The following is a 22,261-nucleotide window of genomic DNA, read 5'->3' on the forward strand; positions in this document are numbered from 1 at the left end:
TGCACCATGTTCCTTGCTTAGGCAGGCTGACAACCATGCCAGCCTGGCGCCCGAGCCAGCCCCTCGAGTGCGCATGCGCCAGTGGCCGGGCACCTGGCGCGAGTGCTGAGCCCTGGCTTGCGTCACAGTGAAGGTCTTCGTTGCCTGGCGACGAGTCCCTGCGGCTTAGCGGAGAGGGGGGACCTCTGTGATGGGCGTCGGTGTTGGGCTCCCGCCTGCGTTCTCTTGGGTATCCACAGTATATTCCCACCATCTAGGACAGGGCAGGGCAATCCAGCCTGAGGAAACATCCGGGTAAGGCCCAGGGATCCACCGCGAAATCCCTAACCATCCAAAAGGATCCGCGCCATGCGTCAAGCTTGCCTGGACCCAGTGGGGGTCAGTCTCCTTAAATGTTGCCCCCTACCCCGACCCGTGATTTCTGACTACAGCAGGCCTGTGTTCTCGGGGTGCTCTCTCCCGGGAGGGGCTTCCTGGCGGAGCAGAACCGCGCAGCCTGAGAAGGTGCCCGGAGGTGTATTTGTGCGGGATTGTTTCGAGTGTTGGCTGCCCGTGTGTGTAGGCGGCACTGTGTGTGTGTGTGTGTGTGTGTGTGTGTGTGTGTGTGTGTCTGTTTGTGTTTGTGCGGGCAGGCGCGCGCGTGCTTGTGTGTGGCTCTGCGCGCGCGTGTGTGTGTTTGGGCGTGTGTCTCTGTGGGCCTGTGTGCTGTGTGCCTGTACGTGGCGCCTGCCGATAGGAAGATGGCTCAAGCACTGCAGCCCTTATTTGTTTTTTCTTTTCGTGTACCCCTCCTGCCCCCGAGTCCACCGACCTTCTGGTCCGCCACTCTGTGAGGCTCTGCTTGGGTTCCGGAACTCCGTGTCCTTTGTTTTTTTCCGTGGTTCCTGTATCCGGGGTGAACTGTGGGACTGGCTGAGACTCGCAGGAGCCCTAAGCACCTCCCCCGCCGCAAAGCGGCAACTCTGCTAGCAAGGAAGAGGAGCACACCGCCCCCGAGAACGGAAACCTCCGAGTGCCTCATTTTCCTGTGGCCAAGCCAGGGCCCGACCCTAGCAGTCCTGTGCGCAGGGCTCCTCGAATCCCCCTGGAATTCGGTTCCTAGCCGAGCAGCCGCTTCACGTCGTGAGGTCAGGAGGCGGGCACTCCTCCATCGTCTTGAGATTTCATTCCGGGGACGGAGAGGTTGGGCAGCAGTTTGTTCAGATGGGGTGAGGATGCAGTCTGGTGAGGTGTGCGTGGGGTCCCTCACCTTCATCTGCTAAACAGGTGCCTCCAGATGAATACGGAAGGTACTTCCGACTCCACCCCCGCGTTCCCTTGGTGGCACTAGCGGTCCGCACCCTGGCCCGGTGCCCATGTGGGAGGACTCCAACGTGCTGGGGGTTCAGTTGGAGCACAATCCCCGGCCATTCTGGCCAGCTTTCGATTTAGGCTGTCATGCCGGGAAACACGTGGGAGTGGGATGCACTGAGGCTGGCTGGGATGTGGCCTGCATAGGGGCCTCCTCTTTTCCTGACTCCCACGCTTCTCGTGGGCCTAGGGTTTCCTGGGTCTGGCTCAAAGACTTCCACAGTCACCGTTTCCCTGTTCACGGAGGACGACCCTCATGGGGACCGTTGTACACGTGTTTCCTTCTAAACGCCGTCACGGTGCAAGGACTCGGCTGCTGTGATCCTTTTGGAAGAGTGAATTCCGGCGACATCTGCCCACAAGGAAACTCTGGTCCTCCCAGTTCTCTCAGAGTGCTGCGTGATTCCCGTAGGATGAGAAGCGGGCAACCGTGTCTGGCTTTTGCCTGGTCATCTAGGTTCATTTCATCTGCACGTCCATTGTCCTCGTGGAGGGGCTGTTGCTGGGTGGAACGGCCTCTCGCCTCGGATCTTTGGGCTGCCAGGAACTTCAGGGGGCACAAGGCTCTTGGAGTGGGCTGACTTCAGTCCAGGTCGTGGGTCGTGGTCTCTTTGTAGGGCCCGGGTTTGTCTGCACTCTGCTGGAGGCTCTTGATTCCTCTGGCAAGAGTCCGTGAACTTGACTTGGACTCCAGCACAAACCTTCTCGTTCTCCCAGGCGGGCCTTGCTTTTGTCTTGCTCTCACAGGGGATCCACAGTGCCCCTCAACAGCACTGGTGGACAACCACTTCAATCTTGCAATCGCCGCAGATGGCCTCTGAGACCCTCTCTCCACCTCACGTGCCCCCATGGGATGCCAGTTCCAGGGGTGAGACCCCTTCTCCACTGTGTCCTTCCCTTGGTGGCAGTTCCCTTTTCTCTCCGACTGCCGTGCTGAGAAGCAGGAGTCCATAAACAGCCCAGGATGAAGGGAGGCAGTAAGCTCAAGGGTCCCGCAATCTTCCGCTGACACCCTCCTCTGGGGTCTCAGGTATTCATCCATCAGCCGGAGAGCCCTCGACGACTCACCAGACTGCATTCCCAACCCTCTGGGACCCGATTCCTGCACAGAGCCGTTTTCGGGAATGAAGTCGGAAGAGCCCTCTCCAGCGCCCTCCTCGCAGTCTCCCATCGCCTCCTCCTCCAGGGGGAGGCGACCACGGAGACGGCCTCGGGAGGCCCTTTGGGGGAGACTTTTCTCGGCCCGCAATGGTAGTCGGAGGCAGCCCTTTTCCTCAGACCAGGCCGGCTCTGCCTGCACCATGTTCCTTGCTTAGGCAGGCTGACAACCATGCCAGCCTGGCGCCCGAGCCAGCCCCTCGAGTGCGCATGCGCCAGTGGCCGGGCACCTGGCGCGAGTGCTGAGCCCTGGCTTGCGTCACAGTGAAGGTCTTCGTTGCCTGGCGACGAGTCCCTGCGGCTTAGCGGAGAGGGGGGACCTCTGTGATGGGCGTCGGTGTTGGGCTCCCGCCTGCGTTCTCTTGGGTATCCACGGTATATTCCCACCATCTAGGACAGGGCAGGGCAATCCAGCCTGAGGAAACATCCGGGTAAGGCCCAGGGATCCACCGCGAAATCCCTAACCATCCAAAAGGATCCGCGCCATGCGTCAAGCTTGCCTGGACCCAGTGGGGGTCAGTCTCCTTAAATGTTGCCCCCTCCCCCCGCCCGTGAATTCTGACTACAGCAGGCCTGTGTTCTCGGGGTGCTCTCTCCCGGGAGGGGCTTCCTGGCGGAGCAGAACCGCGCAGCCTGAGAAGGTGCCCGGAGGTGTATTTGTGCGGGATTGTTTCGAGTGTTGGCTGCCCGTGTGTGTAGGCGGCACTGTGTGTGTGTGTGTGTGTGTGTGTGTGTGTGTGTGTCTCTTTGTGTTTGTGCGGGCAGGCGCGCGCGTGCTTGTGTGTGGCTCTGCGCGCGCGTGTGTGTGTTTGGGCGTGTGTCTCTGTGGGCCTGTGTGCTGTGTGCCTGTACGTGGCGCCTGCCGATAGGAAGATGGCTCAAGCACTGCAGCCCTTATTTGTTTTTTCTTTTCGTGTACCCCTCCTGCCCCCGAGTCCACCGACCTTCTGGTCCGCCACTCTGTGAGGCTCTGCTTGGGTTCCGGAACTCCGTGTCCTTTGTTTTTTTCCATGGTTCCTGTATCCGGGGTGAACTGTGGGACTGGCTGAGACTCGCAGGAGCCCTAAGCACCTCCCCCGCCGCAAAGCGGCAACTCTGCTAGCAAGGAAGAGGAGCACACCACCCCCGAGAACGGAAACCTCCGAGTGCCTCATTTTCCTGTGGCCAAGCCAGGGCCCGACCCTAGCAGTCCTGTGCGCAGGGCTCCACGAATCCCCCTGGAATTCGGTTCCTAGCCGAGCAGCCGCTTCACGTCGTGAGGTCAGGAGGCGGGCACTCCTCCATCGTCTTGAGATTTCATTCCGGGGACGGAGAGGTTGGGCAGCAGTTTGTTCAGATGGGGTGAGGATGCAGTCTGGTGAGGTGTGCGTGGGGTCCCCCACCTTCATCTGCTAAACAGGTGCCTCCAGATGAATACGGAAGGTACTTCCGACTCCACCCCCGCGTTCCCTTGGTGGCACTAGCGGTCCGCACCCTGGCCCGGTGCCCATGTGGGAGGACTCCAACGTGCTGGGGGTTCAGTTGGAGCACAATCCCCGGCCATTCTGGCCAGCTTTCGATTTAGGCTGTCATGCCGGGAAACACGTGGGAGTGGGATGCACTGAGGCTGGCTGGGATGTGGCCTGCATAGGGGCCTCCTCTTTTCCTGACTCCCACGCTTCTCGTGGGCCTAGGGTTTCCTGGGTCTGGCTCAAAGACTTCCACAGTCACCGTTTCCCTGTTCACGGAGGACGACCCTCATGGGGACCGTTGTACACGTGTTTCCTTCTAAACGCCGTCACGGTGCAAGGACTCGGCTGCTGTGATCCTTTTGGAAGAGTGAATTCCGGCGACATCTGCCCACAAGGAAACTCTGGTCCTCCCAGTTCTCTCAGAGTGCTGCGTGATTCCCGTAGGATGAGAAGCGGGCAACCGTGTCTGGCTTTTGCCTGGTCATCTAGGTTCATTTCATCTGCACGTCCATTGTCCTCGTGGAGGGGCTGTTGCTGGGTGGAACGGCCTCTCGCCTCGGATCTTTGGGCTGCCAGGAACTTCAGGGGGCACAAGGCTCTTGGAGTGGGCTGACTTCAGTCCAGGTCGTGGGTCGTGGTCTCTTTGTAGGGCCCGGGTTTGTCTGCACTCTGCTGGAGGCTCTTGATTCCTCTGGCAAGAGTCCGTGAACTTGACTTGGACTCCAGCACAAACCTTCTCGTTCTCCCAGGCGGGCCTTGCTTTTGTCTTGCTCTCACAGGGGATCCACAGTGCCCCTCAACAGCACTGGTGGACAACCACTTCAATCTTGCAATCGCCGCAGATGGCCTCTGAGACCCTCTCTCCACCTCACGTGCCCCCATGGGATGCCAGTTCCAGGGGTGAGACCCCTTCTCCACTGTGTCCTTCCCTTGGTGGCAGTTCCCTTTTCTCTCCGACTGCCGTGCTGAGAAGCAGGAGTCCATAAACAGCCCAGGATGAAGGGAGGCAGTAAGCTCAAGGGTCCCGCAATCTTCCGCTGACACCCTCCTCTGGGGTCTCAGGTATTCATCCATCAGCCGGAGAGCCCTCAACGACTCACCAGACTGCATTCCCAACCCTCTGGGACCCGATTCCTGCACAGAGCCGTTTTCGGGAATGAAGTCGGAAGAGCCCTCTCCAGCGCCCTCCTCGCAGTCTCCCATCGCCTCCTCCTCCAGGGGGAGGCGACCACGGAGACGGCCTCGGGAGGCCCTTTGGGGGAGACTTTTCTCGGCCCGCAATGGTAGTCGGAGGCAGCCCTTTTCCTCAGACCAGGCCGGCTCTGCCTGCACCATGTTCCTTGCTTAGGCAGGCTGACAACCATGCCAGCCTGGCGCCCGAGCCAGCCCCTCGAGTGCGCATGCGCCAGTGGCCGGGCACCTGGCGCGAGTGCTGAGCCCTGGCTTGCGTCACAGTGAAGGTCTTCGTTGCCTGGCGACGAGTCCCTGCGGCTTAGCGGAGAGGGGGGACCTCTGTGATGGGCGTCGGTGTTGGGCTCCCGCCTGCGTTCTCTTGGGTATCCACGGTATATTCCCACCATCTAGGACAGGGCAGGGCAATCCAGCCTGAGGAAACATCCGGGTAAGGCCCAGGGATCCACCGCGAAATCCCTAACCATCCAAAAGGATCCGCGCCATGCGTCAAGCTTGCCTGGACCCAGTGGGGGTCAGTCTCCTTAAATGTTGCCCCCTCCCCCCGCCCCGTGATTTCTGACTACAGCAGGCCTGTGTTCTCGGGGTGCTCTCTCCCGGGAGGGGCTTCCTGGCGGAGCAGAACCGCGCAGCCTGAGAAGGTGCCCGGAGGTGTATTTGTGCGGGATTGTTTCGAGTGTTGGCTGCCCGTGTGTGTAGGCGGCACTGTGTGTGTGTGTGTGTGTGTGTGTGTGTGTGTGTGTGTCTGTTTGTGTTTGTGCGGGCAGGCGCGCGCGTGCTTGTGTGTGGCTCTGCGCGCGCGTGTGTGTGTTTGGGCGTGTGTCTCTGTGGGCCTGTGTGCTGTGTGCCTGTACGTGGCGCCTGCCGATAGGAAGATGGCTCAAGCACTGCAGCCCTTATTTGTTTTTTCTTTTCGTGTACCCCTCCTGCCCCCGAGTCCACCGACCTTCTGGTCCGCCACTCTGTGAGGCTCTGCTTGGGTTCCGGAACTCCGTGTCCTTTGTTTTTTTCCGTGGTTCCTGTATCCGGGGTGAACTGTGGGACTGGCTGAGACTCGCAGGAGCCCTAAGCACCTCCCCCGCCGCAAAGCGGCAACTCTGCTAGCAAGGAAGAGGAGCACACCACCCCCGAGAACGGAAACCTCCGAGTGCCTCATTTTCCTGTGGCCAAGCCAGGGCCCGACCCTAGCAGTCCTGTGCGCAGGGCTCCTCGAATCCCCCTGGAATTCGGTTCCTAGCCGAGCAGCCGCTTCACGTCGTGAGGTCAGGAGGCGGGCACTCCTCCATCGTCTTGAGATTTCATTCCGGGGACGGAGAGGTTGGGCAGCAGTTTGTTCAGATGGGGTGAGGATGCAGTCTGGTGAGGTGTGCGTGGGGTCCCCCACCTTCATCTGCTAAACAGGTGCCTCCAGATGAATACGGAAGGTACTTCCGACTCCACCCCCGCGTTCCCTTGGTGGCACTAGCGGTCCGCACCCTGGCCCGGTGCCCATGTGGGAGGACTCCAACGTGCTGGGGGTTCAGTTGGAGCACAATCCCCGGCCATTCTGGCCAGCTTTCGATTTAGGCTGTCATGCCGGGAAACACGTGGGAGTGGGATGCACTGAGGCTGGCTGGGATGTGGCCTGCATAGGGGCCTCCTCTTTTCCTGACTCCCACGCTTCTCGTGGGCCTAGGGTTTCCTGGGTCTGGCTCAAAGACTTCCACAGTCACCGTTTCCCTGTTCACGGAGGACGACCCTCATGGGGACCGTTGTACACGTGTTTCCTTCTAAACGCCGTCACGGTGCAAGGACTCGGCTGCTGTGATCCTTTTGGAAGAGTGAATTCCGGCGACATCTGCCCACAAGGAAACTCTGGTCCTCCCAGTTCTCTCAGAGTGCTGCGTGATTCCCGTAGGATGAGAAGCGGGCAACCGTGTCTGGCTTTTGCCTGGTCATCTAGGTTCATTTCATCTGCACGTCCATTGTCCTCGTGGAGGGGCTGTTGCTGGGTGGAACGGCCTCTCGCCTCGGATCTTTGGGCTGCCAGGAACTTCAGGGGGCACAAGGCTCTTGGAGTGGGCTGACTTCAGTCCAGGTCGTGGGTCGTGGTCTCTTTGTAGGGCCCGGGTTTGTCTGCACTCTGCTGGAGGCTCTTGATTCCTCTGGCAAGAGTCCGTGAACTTGACTTGGACTCCAGCACAAACCTTCTCGTTCTCCCAGGCGGGCCTTGCTTTTGTCTTGCTCTCACAGGGGATCCACAGTGCCCCTCAACAGCACTGGTGGACAACCACTTCAATCTTGCAATCGCCGCAGATGGCCTCTGAGACCCTCTCTCCACCTCACGTGCCCCCATGGGATGCCAGTTCCAGGGGTGAGACCCCTTCTCCACTGTGTCCTTCCCTTGGTGGCAGTTCCCTTTTCTCTCCGACTGCCGTGCTGAGAAGCAGGAGTCCATAAACAGCCCAGGATGAAGGGAGGCAGTAAGCTCAAGGGTCCCGCAATCTTCCGCTGACACCCTCCTCTGGGGTCTCAGGTATTCATCCATCAGCTGGAGAGCCCTCAACGACTCACCAGACTGCATTCCCAACCCTCTGGGACCCGATTCCTGCACAGAGCCGTTTTCGGGAATGAAGTCGGAAGAGCCCTCTCCAGCGCCCTCCTCGCAGTCTCCCATCGCCTCCTCCTCCAGGGGGAGGCGACCACGGAGACGGCCTCGGGAGGCCCTTTGGGGGAGACTTTTCTCGGCCCGCAATGGTAGTCGGAGGCAGCCCTTCTCCTCAGACCAGGCCGGCTCTGCCTGCACCATGTTCCTTGCTTAGGCAGGCTGACAACCATGCCAGCCTGGCGCCCGAGCCAGCCCCTCGAGTGCGCATGCGCCAGTGGCCGGGCACCTGGCGCGAGTGCTGAGCCCTGGCTTGCGTCACAGTGAAGGTCTTCGTTGCCTGGCGACGAGTCCCTGCGGCTTAGCGGAGAGGGGGGACCTCTGTGATGGGCGTCGGTGTTGGGCTCCCGCCTGCGTTCTCTTGGGTATCCACGGTATATTCCCACCATCTAGGACAGGGCAGGGCAATCCAGCCTGAGGAAACATCCGGGTAAGGCCCAGGGATCCACCGCGAAATCCCTAACCATCCAAAAGGATCCGCGCCATGCGTCAAGCTTGCCTGGACCCAGTGGGGGTCAGTCTCCTTAAATGTTGCCCCCTCCCCCCGCCCCGTGATTTCTGACTACAGCAGGCCTGTGTTCTCGGGGTGCTCTCTCCCGGGAGGGGCTTCCTGGCGGAGCAGAACCGCGCAGCCTGAGAAGGTGCCCGGAGGTGTATTTGTGCGGGATTGTTTCGAGTGTTGGCTGCCCGTGTGTGTAGGCGGCACTGTGTGTGTGTGTGTGTGTGTGTGTGTGTGTGTGTGTGTGTGTGTGTCTGTTTGTGTTTGTGCGGGCAGGCGCGCGCGTGCTTGTGTGTGGCTCTGCGCGCGCGTGTGTGTGTTTGGGCGTGTGTCTCTGTGGGCCTGTGTGCTGTGTGCCTGTACGTGGCGCCTGCCGATAGGAAGATGGCTCAAGCACTGCAGCCCTTATTTGTTTTTTCTTTTCGTGTACCCCTCCTGCCCCCGAGTCCACCGACCTTCTGGTCCGCCACTCTGTGAGGCTCTGCTTGGGTTCCGGAACTACGTGTCCTTTGTTTTTTTCCATGGTTCCTGTATCCGGGGTGAACTGTGGGACTGGCTGAGACTCGCAGGAGCCCTAAGCACCTCCCCCGCCGCAAAGCGGCAACTCTGCTAGCAAGGAAGAGGAGCACACCACCCCCGAGAACGGAAACCTCCGAGTGCCTCATTTTCCTGTGGCCAAGCCAGGGCCCGACCCTAGCAGTCCTGTGCGCAGGGCTCCTCGAATCCCCCTGGAATTCGGTTCCTAGCCGAGCAGCCGCTTCACGTCGTGAGGTCAGGAGGCGGGCACTCCTCCATTGTCTTGAGATTTCATTCCGGGGACGGAGAGGTTGGGCAGCAGTTTGTTCAGATGGGGTGAGGATGCAGTCTGGTGAGGTGTGCGTGGGGTCCCCCACCTTCATCTGCTAAACAGGTGCCTCCAGATGAATACGGAAGGTACTTGCGACTCCACCCCCGCGTTCCCTTGGTGGCACTAGCGGTCCGCACCCTGGCCCGGTGCCCATGTGGGAGGACTCCAACGTGCTGGGGGTTCAGTTGGAGCACAATCCCCGGCCATTCTGGCCAGCTTTCGATTTAGGCTGTCATGCCGGGAAACACGTGGGAGTGGGATGCACTGAGGCTGGCTGGGATGTGGCCTGCATAGGGGCCTCCTCTTTTCCTGACTCCCACGCTTCTCGTGGGCCTAGGGTTTCCTGGGTCTGGCTCAAAGACTTCCACAGTCACCGTTTCCCTGTTCACGGAGGACGACCCTCATGGGGACCGTTGTACACGTGTTTCCTTCTAAACGCCGTCACGGTGCAAGGACTCGGCTGCTGTGATCCTTTTGGAAGAGTGAATTCCGGCGACATCTGCCCACAAGGAAACTCTGGTCCTCCCAGTTCTCTCAGAGTGCTGCGTGATTCCCGTAGGATGAGAAGCGGGCAACCGTGTCTGGCTTTTGCCTGGTCATCTAGGTTCATTTCATCTGCACGTCCATTGTCCTCGTGGAGGGGCTGTTGCTGGGTGGAACAGCCTCTCGCCTCGGATCTTTGGGCTGCCAGGAACTTCAGGGGGCACAAGGCTCTTGGAGTGGGCTGACTTCAGTCCAGGTCGTGGGTCGTGGTCTCTTTGTAGGGCCCGGGTTTGTCTGCACTCTGCTGGAGGCTCTTGATTCCTCTGGCAAGAGTCCGTGAACTTGACTTGGACTCCAGCACAAACCTTCTCGTTCTCCCAGGCGGGCCTTGCTTTTGTCTTGCTCTCACAGGGGATCCACAGTGCCCCTCAACAGCACTGGTGGACAACCACTTCAATCTTGCAATCGCCGCAGATGGCCTCTGAGACCCTCTCTCCACCTCACGTGCCCCCATGGGATGCCAGTTCCAGGGGTGAGACCCCTTCTCCACTGTGTCCTTCCCTTGGTGGCAGTTCCCTTTTCTCTCCGACTGCCGTGCTGAGAAGCAGGAGTCCATAAACAGCCCAGGATGAAGGGAGGCAGTAAGCTCAAGGGTCCCGCAATCTTCCGCTGACACCCTCCTCTGGGGTCTCAGGTATTCATCCATCAGCCGGAGAGCCCTCAACGACTCACCAGACTGCATTCCCAACCCTCTGGGACCCGATTCCTGCACAGAGCCGTTTTCGGGAATGAAGTCGGAAGAGCCCTCTCCAGCGCCCTCCTCGCAGTCTCCCATCGCCTCCTCCTCCAGGGGGAGGCGACCACGGAGACGCCCTCGGGAGGCCCTTTGGGGGAGACTTTTCTCGGCCCGCAATGGTAGTCGGAGGCAGCCCTTTTCCTCAGACCAGGCCGGCTCTGCCTGCACCATGTTCCTTGCTTAGGCAGGCTGACAACCATGCCAGCCTGGCGCCCGAGCCAGCCCCTCGAGTGCGCATGCGCCAGTGGCCGGGCACCTGGCGCGAGTGCTGAGCCCTGGCTTGCGTCACAGTGAAGGTCTTCGTTGCCTGGCGACGAGTCCCTGCGGCTTAGCGGAGAGGGGGGACCTCTGTGATGGGCGTCGGTGTTGGGCTCCCGCCTGCGTTCTCTTGGGTATCCACGGTATATTCCCACCATCTAGGACAGGGAAGGGCAATCCAGCCTGAGGAAACATCCGGGTAAGGCCCAGGGATCCACCGCGAAATCCCTAACCATCCAAAAGGACCGCGCCATGCGTCAAGCTTGCCTGGACCCAGTGGGGGTCAGTCTCCTTAAATGTTGCCCCCTCCCCCCGCCCCGTGATTTCTGACTACAGCAGGCCTGTGTTCTCGGGGTGCTCTCTCCCGGGAGGGGCTTCCTGGCGGAGCAGAACCGCGCAGCCTGAGAAGGTGCCCGGAGGTGTATTTGTGCGGGATTGTTTCGAGTGTTGGCTGCCCGTGTGTGTAGGCGGCACTGTGTGTGTGTGTGTGTGTGTGTGTGTGTGTGTGTGTGTGTGTGTGTCTGTTTGTGTTTGTGCGGGCAGGCGCGCGCGTGCTTGTGTGTGGCTCTGCGCGCGCGTGTGTGTGTTTGGGCGTGTGTCTCTGTGGGCCTGTGTGCTGTGTGCCTGTACGTGGCGCCTGCCGATAGGAAGATGGCTCAAGCACTGCAGCCCTTATTTGTTTTTTCTTTTCGTGTACCCCTCCTGCCCCCGAGTCCACCGACCTTCTGGTCCGCCACTCTGTGAGGCTCTGCTTGGGTTCCGGAACTCCGTGTCCTTTGTTTTTTTCCGTGGTTCCTGTATCCGGGGTGAACTGTGGGACTGGCTGAGACTCGCAGGAGCCCTAAGCACCTCCCCCGCCGCAAAGCGGCAACTCTGCTAGCAAGGAAGAGGAGCACACCACCCCCGAGAACGGAAACCTCCGAGTGCCTCATTTTCCTGTGGCCAAGCCAGGGCCCGACCCTAGCAGTCCTGTGCGCAGGGCTCCTCGAATCCCCCTGGAATTCGGTTCCTAGCCGAGCAGCCGCTTCACGTCGTGAGGTCAGGAGGCGGGCACTCCTCCATCGTCTTGAGATTTCATTCCGGGGACGGAGAGGTTGGGCAGCAGTTTGTTCAGATGGGGTGAGGATGCAGTCTGGTGAGGTGTGCGTGGGGTCCCCCACCTTCATCTGCTAAACAGGTGCCTCCAGATGAATACGGAAGGTACTTCCGACTCCACCCCCGCGTTCCCTTGGTGGCACTAGCGGTCCGCACCCTGGCCCGGTGCCCATGTGGGAGGACTCCAACGTGCTGGGGGTTCAGTTGGAGCACAATCCCCGGCCATTCTGGCCAGCTTTCGATTTAGGCTGTCATGCCGGGAAACACGTGGGAGTGGGATGCACTGAGGCTGGCTGGGATGTGGCCTGCATAGGGGCCTCCTCTTTTCCTGACTCCCACGCTTCTCGTGGGCCTAGGGTTTCCTGGGTCTGGCTCAAAGACTTCCACAGTCACCGTTTCCCTGTTCACGGAGGACGACCCTCATGGGGACCGTTGTACACGTGTTTCCTTCTAAACGCCGTCACGGTGCAAGGACTCGGCTGCTGTGATCCTTTTGGAAGAGTGAATTCCGGCGACATCTGCCCACAAGGAAACTCTGGTCCTCCCAGTTCTCTCAGAGTGCTGCGTGATTCCCGTAGGATGAGAAGCGGGCAACCGTGTCTGGCTTTTGCCTGGTCATCTAGGTTCATTTCATCTGCACGTCCATTGTCCTCGTGGAGGGGCTGTTGCTGGGTGGAACGGCCTCTCGCCTCGGATCTTTGGGCTGCCAGGAACTTCAGGGGGCACAAGGCTCTTGGAGTGGGCTGACTTCAGTCCAGGTCGTGGGTCGTGGTCTCTTTGTAGGGCCCGGGTTTGTCTGCACTCTGCTGGAGGCTCTTGATTCCTCTGGCAAGAGTCCGTGAACTTGACTTGGACTCCAGCACAAACCTTCTCGTTCTCCCAGGCGGGCCTTGCTTTTGTCTTGCTCTCACAGGGGATCCACAGTGCCCCTCAACAGCACTGGTGGACAACCACTTCAATCTTGCAATCGCCGCAGATGGCCTCTGAGACCCTCTCTCCACCTCACGTGCCCCCATGGGATGCCAGTTCCAGGGGTGAGACCCCTTCTCCACTGTGTCCTTCCCTTGGTGGCAGTTCCCTTTTCTCTCCGACTGCCGTGCTGAGAAGCAGGAGTCCATAAACAGCCCAGGATGAAGGGAGGCAGTAAGCTCAAGGGTCCCGCAATCTTCCGCTGACACCCTCCTCTGGGGTCTCAGGTATTCATCCATCAGCCGGAGAGCCCTCAACGACTCACCAGACTGCATTCCCAACCCTCTGGGACCCGATTCCTGCACAGAGCCGTTTTCGGGAATGAAGTCGGAAGAGCCCTCTCCAGCGCCCTCCTCGCAGTCTCCCATCGCCTCCTCCTCCAGGGGGAGGCGACCACGGAGACGGCCTCGGGAGGCCCTTTGGGGGAGACTTTTCTCGGCCCGCAATGGTAGTCGGAGGCAGCCCTTTTCCTCAGACCAGGCCGGCTCTGCCTGCACCATGTTCCTTGCTTAGGCAGGCTGACAACCATGCCAGCCTGGCGCCCGAGCCAGCCCCTCGAGTGCGCATGCGCCAGTGGCCGGGCACCTGGCGCGAGTGCTGAGCCCTGGCTTGCGTCACAGTGAAGGTCTTCTTTGCCTGGCGACGAGTCCCTGCGGCTTAGCGGAGAGGGGGGACCTCTGTGATGGGCGTCGGTGTTGGGCTCCCGCCTGCGTTCTCTTGGGTATCCACGGTATATTCCCACCATCTAGGACAGGGCAGGGCAATCCAGCCTGAGGAAACATCCGGGTAAGGCCCAGGGATCCACCGCGAAATCCCTAACCATCCAAAAGGATCCGCGCCATGCGTCAAGCTTGCCTGGACCCAGTGGGGGTCAGTCTCCTTAAATGTTGCCCCCTCCCCCCGCCCCGTGATTTCTGACTACAGCAGGCCTGTGTTCTCGGGGTGCTCTCTCCCGGGAGGGGCTTCCTGGCGGAGCAGAACCGCGCAGCCTGAGAAGGTGCCCGGAGGTGTATTTGTGCGGGATTGTTTCGAGTGTTGGCTGCCCGTGTGTGTAGGCGGCACTGTGTGTGTGTGTGTGTGTGTGTGTGTGTGTGTGTGTGTGTGTGTGTCTGTTTGTGTTTGTGCGGGCAGGCGCGCGCGTGCTTGTGTGTGGCTCTGCGCGCGCGTGTGTGTGTTTGGGCGTGTGTCTCTGTGGGCCTGTGTGCTGTGTGCCTGTACGTGGCGCCTGCCGATAGGAAGATGGCTCAAGCACTGCAGCCCTTATTTGTTTTTTCTTTTCGTGTACCCCTCCTGCCCCCGAGTCCACCGACCTTCTGGTCCGCCACTCTGTGAGGCTCTGCTTGGGTTCCGGAACTCCGTGTCCTTTGTTTTTTTCCGTGGTTCCTGTATCCGGGGTGAACTGTGGGACTGGCTGAGACTCGCAGGAGCCCTAAGCACCTCCCCCGCCGCAAAGCGGCAACTCTGCTAGCAAGGAAGAGGAGCACACCACCCCCGAGAACGGAAACCTCCGAGTGCCTCATTTTCCTGTGGCCAAGCCAGGGCCCGACCCTAGCAGTCCTGTGCGCAGGGCTCCTCGAATCCCCCTGGAATTCGGTTCCTAGCCGAGCAGCCGCTTCACGTCGTGAGGTCAGGAGGCGGGCACTCCTCCATCGTCTTGAGATTTCATTCCGGGGACGGAGAGGTTGGGCAGCAGTTTGTTCAGATGGGGTGAGGATGCAGTCTGGTGAGGTGTGCGTGGGGTCCCCCACCTTCATCTGCTAAACAGGTGCCTCCAGATGAATACGGAAGGTACTTCCGACTCCACCCCCGCGTTCCCTTGGTGGCACTAGCGGTCCGCACCCTGGCCCGGTGCCCATGTGGGAGGACTCCAACGTGCTGGGGGTTCAGTTGGAGCACAATCCCCGGCCATTCTGGCCAGCTTTCGATTTAGGCTGTCATGCCGGGAAACACGTGGGAGTGGGATGCACTGAGGCTGGCTGGGATGTGGCCTGCATAGGGGCCTCCTCTTTTCCTGACTCCCACGCTTCTCGTGGGCCTAGGGTTTCCTGGGTCTGGCTCAAAGACTTCCACAGTCACCGTTTCCCTGTTCACGGAGGACGACCCTCATGGGGACCGTTGTACACGTGTTTCCTTCTAAACGCCGTCACGGTGCAAGGACTCGGCTGCTGTGATCCTTTTGGAAGAGTGAATTCCGGCGACATCTGCCCACAAGGAAACTCTGGTCCTCCCAGTTCTCTCAGAGTGCTGCGTGATTCCCGTAGGATGAGAAGCGGGCAACCGTGTCTGGCTTTTGCCTGGTCATCTAGGTTCATTTCATCTGCACGTCCATTGTCCTCGTGGAGGGGCTGTTGCTGGGTGGAACGGCCTCTCGCCTCGGATCTTTGGGCTGCCAGGAACTTCAGGGGGCACAAGGCTCTTGGAGTGGGCTGACTTCAGTCCAGGTCGTGGGTCGTGGTCTCTTTGTAGGGCCCGGGTTTGTCTGCACTCTGCTGGAGGCTCTTGATTCCTCTGGCAAGAGTCCGTGAACTTGACTTGGACTCCAGCACAAACCTTCTCGTTCTCCCAGGCGGGCCTTGCTTTTGTCTTGCTCTCACAGGGGATCCACAGTGCCCCTCAACAGCACTGGTGGACAACCACTTCAATCTTGCAATCGCCGCAGATGGCCTCTGAGACCCTCTCTCCACCTCACGTGCCCCCATGGGATGCCAGTTCCAGGGGTGAGACCCCTTCTCCACTGTGTCCTTCCCTTGGTGGCAGTTCCCTTTTCTCTCCGACTGCCGTGCTGAGAAGCAGGAGTCCATAAACAGCCCAGGATGAAGGGAGGCAGTAAGCTCAAGGGTCCCGCAATCTTCCGCTGACACCCTCCTCTGGGGTCTCAGGTATTCATCCATCAGCCGGAGAGCCCTCAACGACTCACCAGACTGCATTCCCAACCCTCTGGGACCCGATTCCTGCACAGAGCCGTTTTCGGGAATGAAGTCGGAAGAGCCCTCTCCAGCGCCCTCCTCGCAGTCTCCCATCGCCTCCTCCTCCAGGGGGAGGCGACCACGGAGACGGCCTCGGGAGGCCCTTTGGGGGAGACTTTTCTCGGCCCGCAATGGTAGTCGGAGGCAGCCCTTTTCCTCAGACCAGGCCGGCTCTGCCTGCACCATGTTCCTTGCTTAGGCAGGCTGACAACCATGCCAGCCTGGCGCCCGAGCCAGCCCCTCGAGTGCGCATGCGCCAGTGGCCGGGCACCTGGCGCGAGTGCTGAGCCCTGGCTTGCGTCACAGTGAAGGTCTTCGTTGCCTGGCGACGAGTCCCTGCGGCTTAGCGGAGAGGGGGGACCTCTGTGATGGGCGTCGGTGTTGGGCTCCCGCCTGCGTTCTCTTGGGTATCCACGGTATATTCCCACCATCTAGGACAGGGCAGGGCAATCCAGCCTGAGGAAACATCCGGGTAAGGCCCAGGGATCCACCGCGAAATCCCTAACCATCCAAAAGGATCCGCGCCATGCGTCAAGCTTGCCTGGACCCAGTGGGGGTCAGTCTCCTTAAATGTTGCCCCCTCCCCCCGCCCCGTGATTTCTGACTACAGCAGGCCTGTGTTCTCGGGGTGCTCTCTCCCGGGAGGGGCTTCCTGGCGGAGCAGAACCGCGCAGCCTGAGAAGGTGCCCGGAGGTGTATTTGTGCGGGATTGTTTCGAGTGTTGGCTGCCCGTGTGTGTAGGCGGCACTGTGTGTGTGTGTGTGTGTGTGTGTGTGTGTGTGTGTGTGTGTGTGTCTGTTTGTGTTTGTGCGGGCAGGCGCGCGCGTGCTTGTGTGTGGCTCTGCGCGCGCGTGTGTGTGTTTGGGCGTGTGTCTCTGTGGGCCTGTGTGCTGTGTGCCTGTACGTGGCGCCTGCCGATAGGAAGATGGCTCAAGCACTGCAGCCCTTATTTGTTTTTTCTTTTCGTGTACCCCTCCTGCCCCCGAGTCCACCGACCTTCTGGTCCGCCACTCTGTGAGGCTCTGCTTGGGTTCCGGAACTCCGTGTCCTTTGTTTTTTTCCGTGGTTCCTGTATCCGGGGTGAACTGTGGGACTGGCTGAGACTCGCAGGAGCCCTAAGCACCTCCCCCGCCGCAAAGCGGCAACTCTGCTAGCAAGGAAGAGGAGCACACCACCCCCGAGAACGGAAACCTCCGAGTGCCTCATTTTCCTGTGGCCAAGCCAGGGCCCGACCCTAGCAGTCCTGTGCGCAGGGCTCCTCGAATCCCCCTGGAATTCGGTTCCTAGCCGAGCAGCCGCTTCACGTCGTGAGGTCAGGAGGCGGGCACTCCTCCATCGTCTTGAGATTTCATTCCGGGGACGGAGAGGTTGGGCAGCAGTTTGTTCAGATGGGGTGAGGATGCAGTCTGGTGAGGTGTGCGTGGGGTCCCCCACCTTCATCTGCTAAACAGGTGCCTCCAGATGAATACGGAAGGTACTTGCGACTCCACCCCCGCGTTCCCTTGGTGGCACTAGCGGTCCGCACCCTGGCCCGGTGCCCATGTGGGAGGACTCCAACGTGCTGGGGGTTCAGTTGGAGCACAATCCCCGGCCATTCTGGCCAGCTTTCGATTTAGGCTGTCATGCCGGGAAACACGTGGGAGTGGGATGCACTGAGGCTGGCTGGGATGTGGCCTGCATAGGGGCCTCCTCTTTTCCTGACTCCCACGCTTCTCGTGGGCCTAGGGTTTCCTGGGTCTGGCTCAAAGACTTCCACAGTCACCGTTTCCCTGTTCACGGAGGACGACCCTCATGGGGACCGTTGTACACGTGTTTCCTTCTAAACGCCGTCACGGTGCAAGGACTCGGCTGCTGTGATCCTTTTGGAAGAGTGAATTCCGGCGACATCTGCCCACAAGGAAACTCTGGTCCTCCCAGTTCTCTCAGAGTGCTGCGTGATTCCCGTAGGATGAGAAGCGGGCAACCGTGTCTGGCTTTTGCCTGTTCATCTAGGTTCATTTCATCTGCACGTCCATTGTCCTCGTGGAGGGGCTGTTGCTGGGTGGAACGGCCTCTCGCCTCGGATCTTTGGGCTGCCAGGAACTTCAGGGGGCACAAGGCTCTTGGAGTGGGCTGACTTCAGTCCAGGTCGTGGGTCGTGGTCTCTTTGTAGGGCCCGGGTTTGTCTGCACTCTGCTGGAGGCTCTTGATTCCTCTGGCAAGAGTCCGTGAACTTGACTTGGACTCCAGCACAAACCTTCTCGTTCTCCCAGGCGGGCCTTGCTTTTGTCTTGCTCTCACAGGGGATCCACAGTGCCCCTCAACAGCACTGGTGGACAACCACTTCAATCTTGCAATCGCCGCAGATGGCCTCTGAGACCCTCTCTCCACCTCACGTGCCCCCATGGGATGCCAGTTCCAGGGGTGAGACCCCTTCTCCACTGTGTCCTTCCCTTGGTGGCAGTTCCCTTTTCTCTCCGACTGCCGTGCTGAGAAGCAGGAGTCCATAAACAGCCCAGGATGAAGGGAGGCAGTAAGCTCAAGGGTCCCGCAATCTTCCGCTGACACCCTCCTCTGGGGTCTCAGGTATTCATCCATCAGCCGGAGAGCCCTCAACGACTCACCAGACTGCATTCCCAACCCTCTGGGACCCGATTCCTGCACAGAGCCGTTTTCGGGAATGAAGTCGGAAGAGCCCTCTCCAGCGCCCTCCTCGCAGTCTCCCATCGCCTCCTCCTCCAGGGGGAGGCGACCACGGAGACGGCCTCGGGAGGCCCTTTGGGGGAGACTTTTCTCGGCCCGCAATGGTAGTCGGAGGCAGCCCTTTTCCTCAGACCAGGCCGGCTCTGCCTGCACCATGTTCCTTGCTTAGGCAGGCTGACAACCATGCCAGCCTGGCGCCCGAGCCAGCCCCTCGAGTGCGCATGCGCCAGTGGCCGGGCACCTGGCGCGAGTGCTGAGCCCTGGCTTGCGTCACAGTGAAGGTCTTCTTTGCCTGGCGACGAGTCCCTGCGGCTTAGCGGAGAGGGGGGACCTCTGTGATGGGCGTCGGTGTTGGGCTCCCGCCTGCGTTCTCTTGGGTATCCACGGTATATTCCCACCATCTAGGACAGGGCAGGGCAATCCAGCCTGAGGAAACATCCGGGTAAGGCCCAGGGATCCACCGCGAAATCCCTAACCATCCAAAAGGATCCGCGCCATGCGTCAAGCTTGCCTGGACCCAGTGGGGGTCAGTCTCCTTAAATGTTGCCCCCTCCCCCCGCCCCGTGATTTCTGACTACAGCAGGCCTGTGTTCTCGGGGTGCTCTCTCCCGGGAGGGGCTTCCTGGCGGAGCAGAACCGCGCAGCCTGAGAAGGTGCCCGGAGGTGTATTTGTGCGGGATTGTTTCGAGTGTTGGCTGCCCGTGTGTGTAGGCGGCACTGTGTGTGTGTGTGTGTGTGTGTGTGTGTGTGTGTGTGTGTGTCTGTTTGTGTTTGTGCGGGCAGGCGCGCGCGTGCTTGTGTGTGGCTCTGCGCGCGCGTGTGTGTGTTTGGGCGTGTGTCTCTGTGGGCCTGTGTGCTGTGTGCCTGTACGTGGCGCCTGCCGATAGGAAGATGGCTCAAGCACTGCAGCCCTTATTTGTTTTTTCTTTTCGTGTACCCCTCCTGCCCCCGAGTCCACCGACCTTCTGGTCCGCCACTCTGTGAGGCTCTGCTTGGGTTCCGGAACTCCGTGTCCTTTGTTTTTTTCCGTGGTTCCTGTATCCGGGGTGAACTGTGGGACTGGCTGAGACTCGCAGGAGCCCTAAGCACCTCCCCCGCCGCAAAGCGGCAACTCTGCTAGCAAGGAAGAGGAGCACACCACCCCCGAGAACGGAAACCTCCGAGTGCCTCATTTTCCTGTGGCCAAGCCAGGGCCCGACCCTAGCAGTCCTGTGCGCAGGGCTCCTCGAATCCCCCTGGAATTCGGTTCCTAGCCGAGCAGCCGCTTCACGTCGTGAGGTCAGGAGGCGGGCACTCCTCCATCGTCTTGAGATTTCATTCCGGGGACGGAGAGGTTGGGCAGCAGTTTGTTCAGATGGGGTGAGGATGCAGTCTGGTGAGGTGTGCGTGGGGTCCCCCACCTTCATCTGCTAAACAGGTGCCTCCAGATGAATACGGAAGGTACTTCCGACTCCACCCCCGCGTTCCCTTGGTGGCACTAGCGGTCCGCACCCTGGCCCGGTGCCCATGTGGGAGGACTCCAACGTGCTGGGGGTTCAGTTGGAGCACAATCCCCGGCCATTCTGGCCAGCTTTCGATTTAGGCTGTCATGCCGGGAAACACGTGGGAGTGGGATGCACTGAGGCTGGCTGGGATGTGGCCTGCATAGGGGCCTCCTCTTTTCCTGACTCCCACGCTTCTCGTGGGCCTAGGGTTTCCTGGGTCTGGCTCAAAGACTTCCACAGTCACCGTTTCCCTGTTCACGGAGGACGACCCTCATGGGGACCGTTGTACACGTGTTTCCTTCTAAACGCCGTCACGGTGCAAGGACTCGGCTGCTGTGATCCTTTTGGAAGAGTGAATTCCGGCGACATCTGCCCACAAGGAAACTCTGGTCCTCCCAGTTCTCTCAGAGTGCTGCGTGATTCCCGTAGGATGAGAAGCGGGCAACCGTGTCTGGCTTTTGCCTGGTCATCTAGGTTCATTTCATCTGCACGTCCATTGTCCTCGTGGAGGGGCTGTTGCTGGGTGGAACGGCCTCTCGCCTCGGATCTTTGGGCTGCCAGGAACTTCAGGGGGCACAAGGCTCTTGGAGTGGGCTGACTTCAGTCCAGGTCGTGGGTCGTGGTCTCTTTGTAGGGCCCGGGTTTGTCTGCACTCTGCTGGAGGCTCTTGATTCCTCTGGCAAGAGTCCGTGAACTTGACTTGGACTCCAGCACAAACCTTCTCGTTCTCCCAGGCGGGCCTTGCTTTTGTCTTGCTCTCACAGGGGATCCACAGTGCCCCTCAACAGCACTGGTGGACAACCACTTCAATCTTGCAATCGCCGCAGATGGCCTCTGAGACCCTCTCTCCACCTCACGTGCCCCCATGGGATGCCAGTTCCAGGGGTGAGACCCCGTCTCCACTGTGTCCTTCCCTTGGTGGCAGTTCCCTTTTCTCTCCGACTGCCGTGCTGAGAAGCAGGAGTCCATAAACAGCCCAGGATGAAGGGAGGCAGTAAGCTCAAGGGTCCCGCAATCTTCCGCTGACACCCTCCTCTGGGGTCTCAGGTATTCATCCATCAGCCGGAGAGCCCTCAACGACTCACCAGACTGCATTCCCAACCCTCTGGGACCCGATTCCTGCACAGAGCCGTTTTCGGGAATGAAGTCGGAAGAGCCCTCTCCAGCGCCCTCCTCGCAGTCTCCCATCGCCTCCTCCTCCAGGGGGAGGCGACCACGGAGACGGCCTCGGGAGGCCCTTTGGGGGAGACTTTTCTCGGCCCGCAATGGTAGTCGGAGGCAGCCCTTTTCCTCAGACCAGGCCGGCTCTGCCTGCACCATGTTCCTTGCTTAGGCAGGCTGACAACCATGCCAGCCTGGCGCCCGAGCCAGCCCCTCGAGTGCGCATGCGCCAGTGGCCGGGCACCTGGCGCGAGTGCTGAGCCCTGGCTTGCGTCACAGTGAAGGTCTTCGTTGCCTGGCGACGAGTCCCTGCGGCTTAGCGGAGAGGGGGGACCTCTGTGATGGGCGTCGGTGTTGGGCTCCCGCCTGCGTTCTCTTGGGTATCCACGGTATATTCCCACCATCTAGGACAGGGCAGGGCAATCCAGCCTGAGGAAACATCCGGGTAAGGCCCAGGGATCCACCGCGAAATCCCTAACCATCCAAAAGGATCCGCGCCATGCGTCAAGCTTGCCTGGACCCAGTGGGGGTCAGTCTCCTTAAATGTTGCCCCCTCCCCCCGCCCCGTGATTTCTGACTACAGCAGGCCTGTGTTCTCGGGGTGCTCTCTCCCGGGAGGGGCTTCCTGGCGGAGCAGAACCGCGCAGCCTGAGAAGGTGCCCGGAGGTGTATTTGTGCGGGATTGTTTCGAGTGTTGGCTGCCCGTGTGTGTAGGCGGCACTGTGTGTGTGTGTGTGTGTGTGTGTGTGTGTGTGTGTGTGTGTGTGTGTGTGTCTGTTTGTGTTTGTGCGGGCAGGCGCGCGCGTGCTTGTGTGTGGCTCTGCGCGCGCGTGTGTGTGTTTGGGCGTGTGTCTCTGTGGGCCTGTGTGCTGTGTGCCTGTACGTGGCGCCTGCCGATAGGAAGATGGCTCAAGCACTGCAGCCCTTATTTGTTTTTTCTTTTCGTGTACCCCTCCTGCCCCCGAGTCCACCGACCTTCTGGTCCGCCACTCTGTGAGGCTCTGCTTGGGTTCCGGAACTCCGTGTCCTTTGTTTTTTTCCGTGGTTCCTGTATCCGGGGTGAACTGTGGGACTGGCTGAGACTCGCAGGAGCCCTAAGCACCTCCCCCGCCGCAAAGCGGCAACTCTGCTAGCAAGGAAGAGGAGCACACCACCCCCGAGAACGGAAACCTCCGAGTGCCTCATTTTCCTGTGGCCAAGCCAGGGCCCGACCCTAGCAGTCCTGTG

The sequence above is a fragment of the Macaca fascicularis genome, chromosome 3 (genome assembly GCF_037993035.2).
Source record: "Macaca fascicularis isolate 582-1 chromosome 3, T2T-MFA8v1.1".
Taxonomy (NCBI): domain Eukaryota; kingdom Metazoa; phylum Chordata; class Mammalia; order Primates; family Cercopithecidae; genus Macaca; species Macaca fascicularis.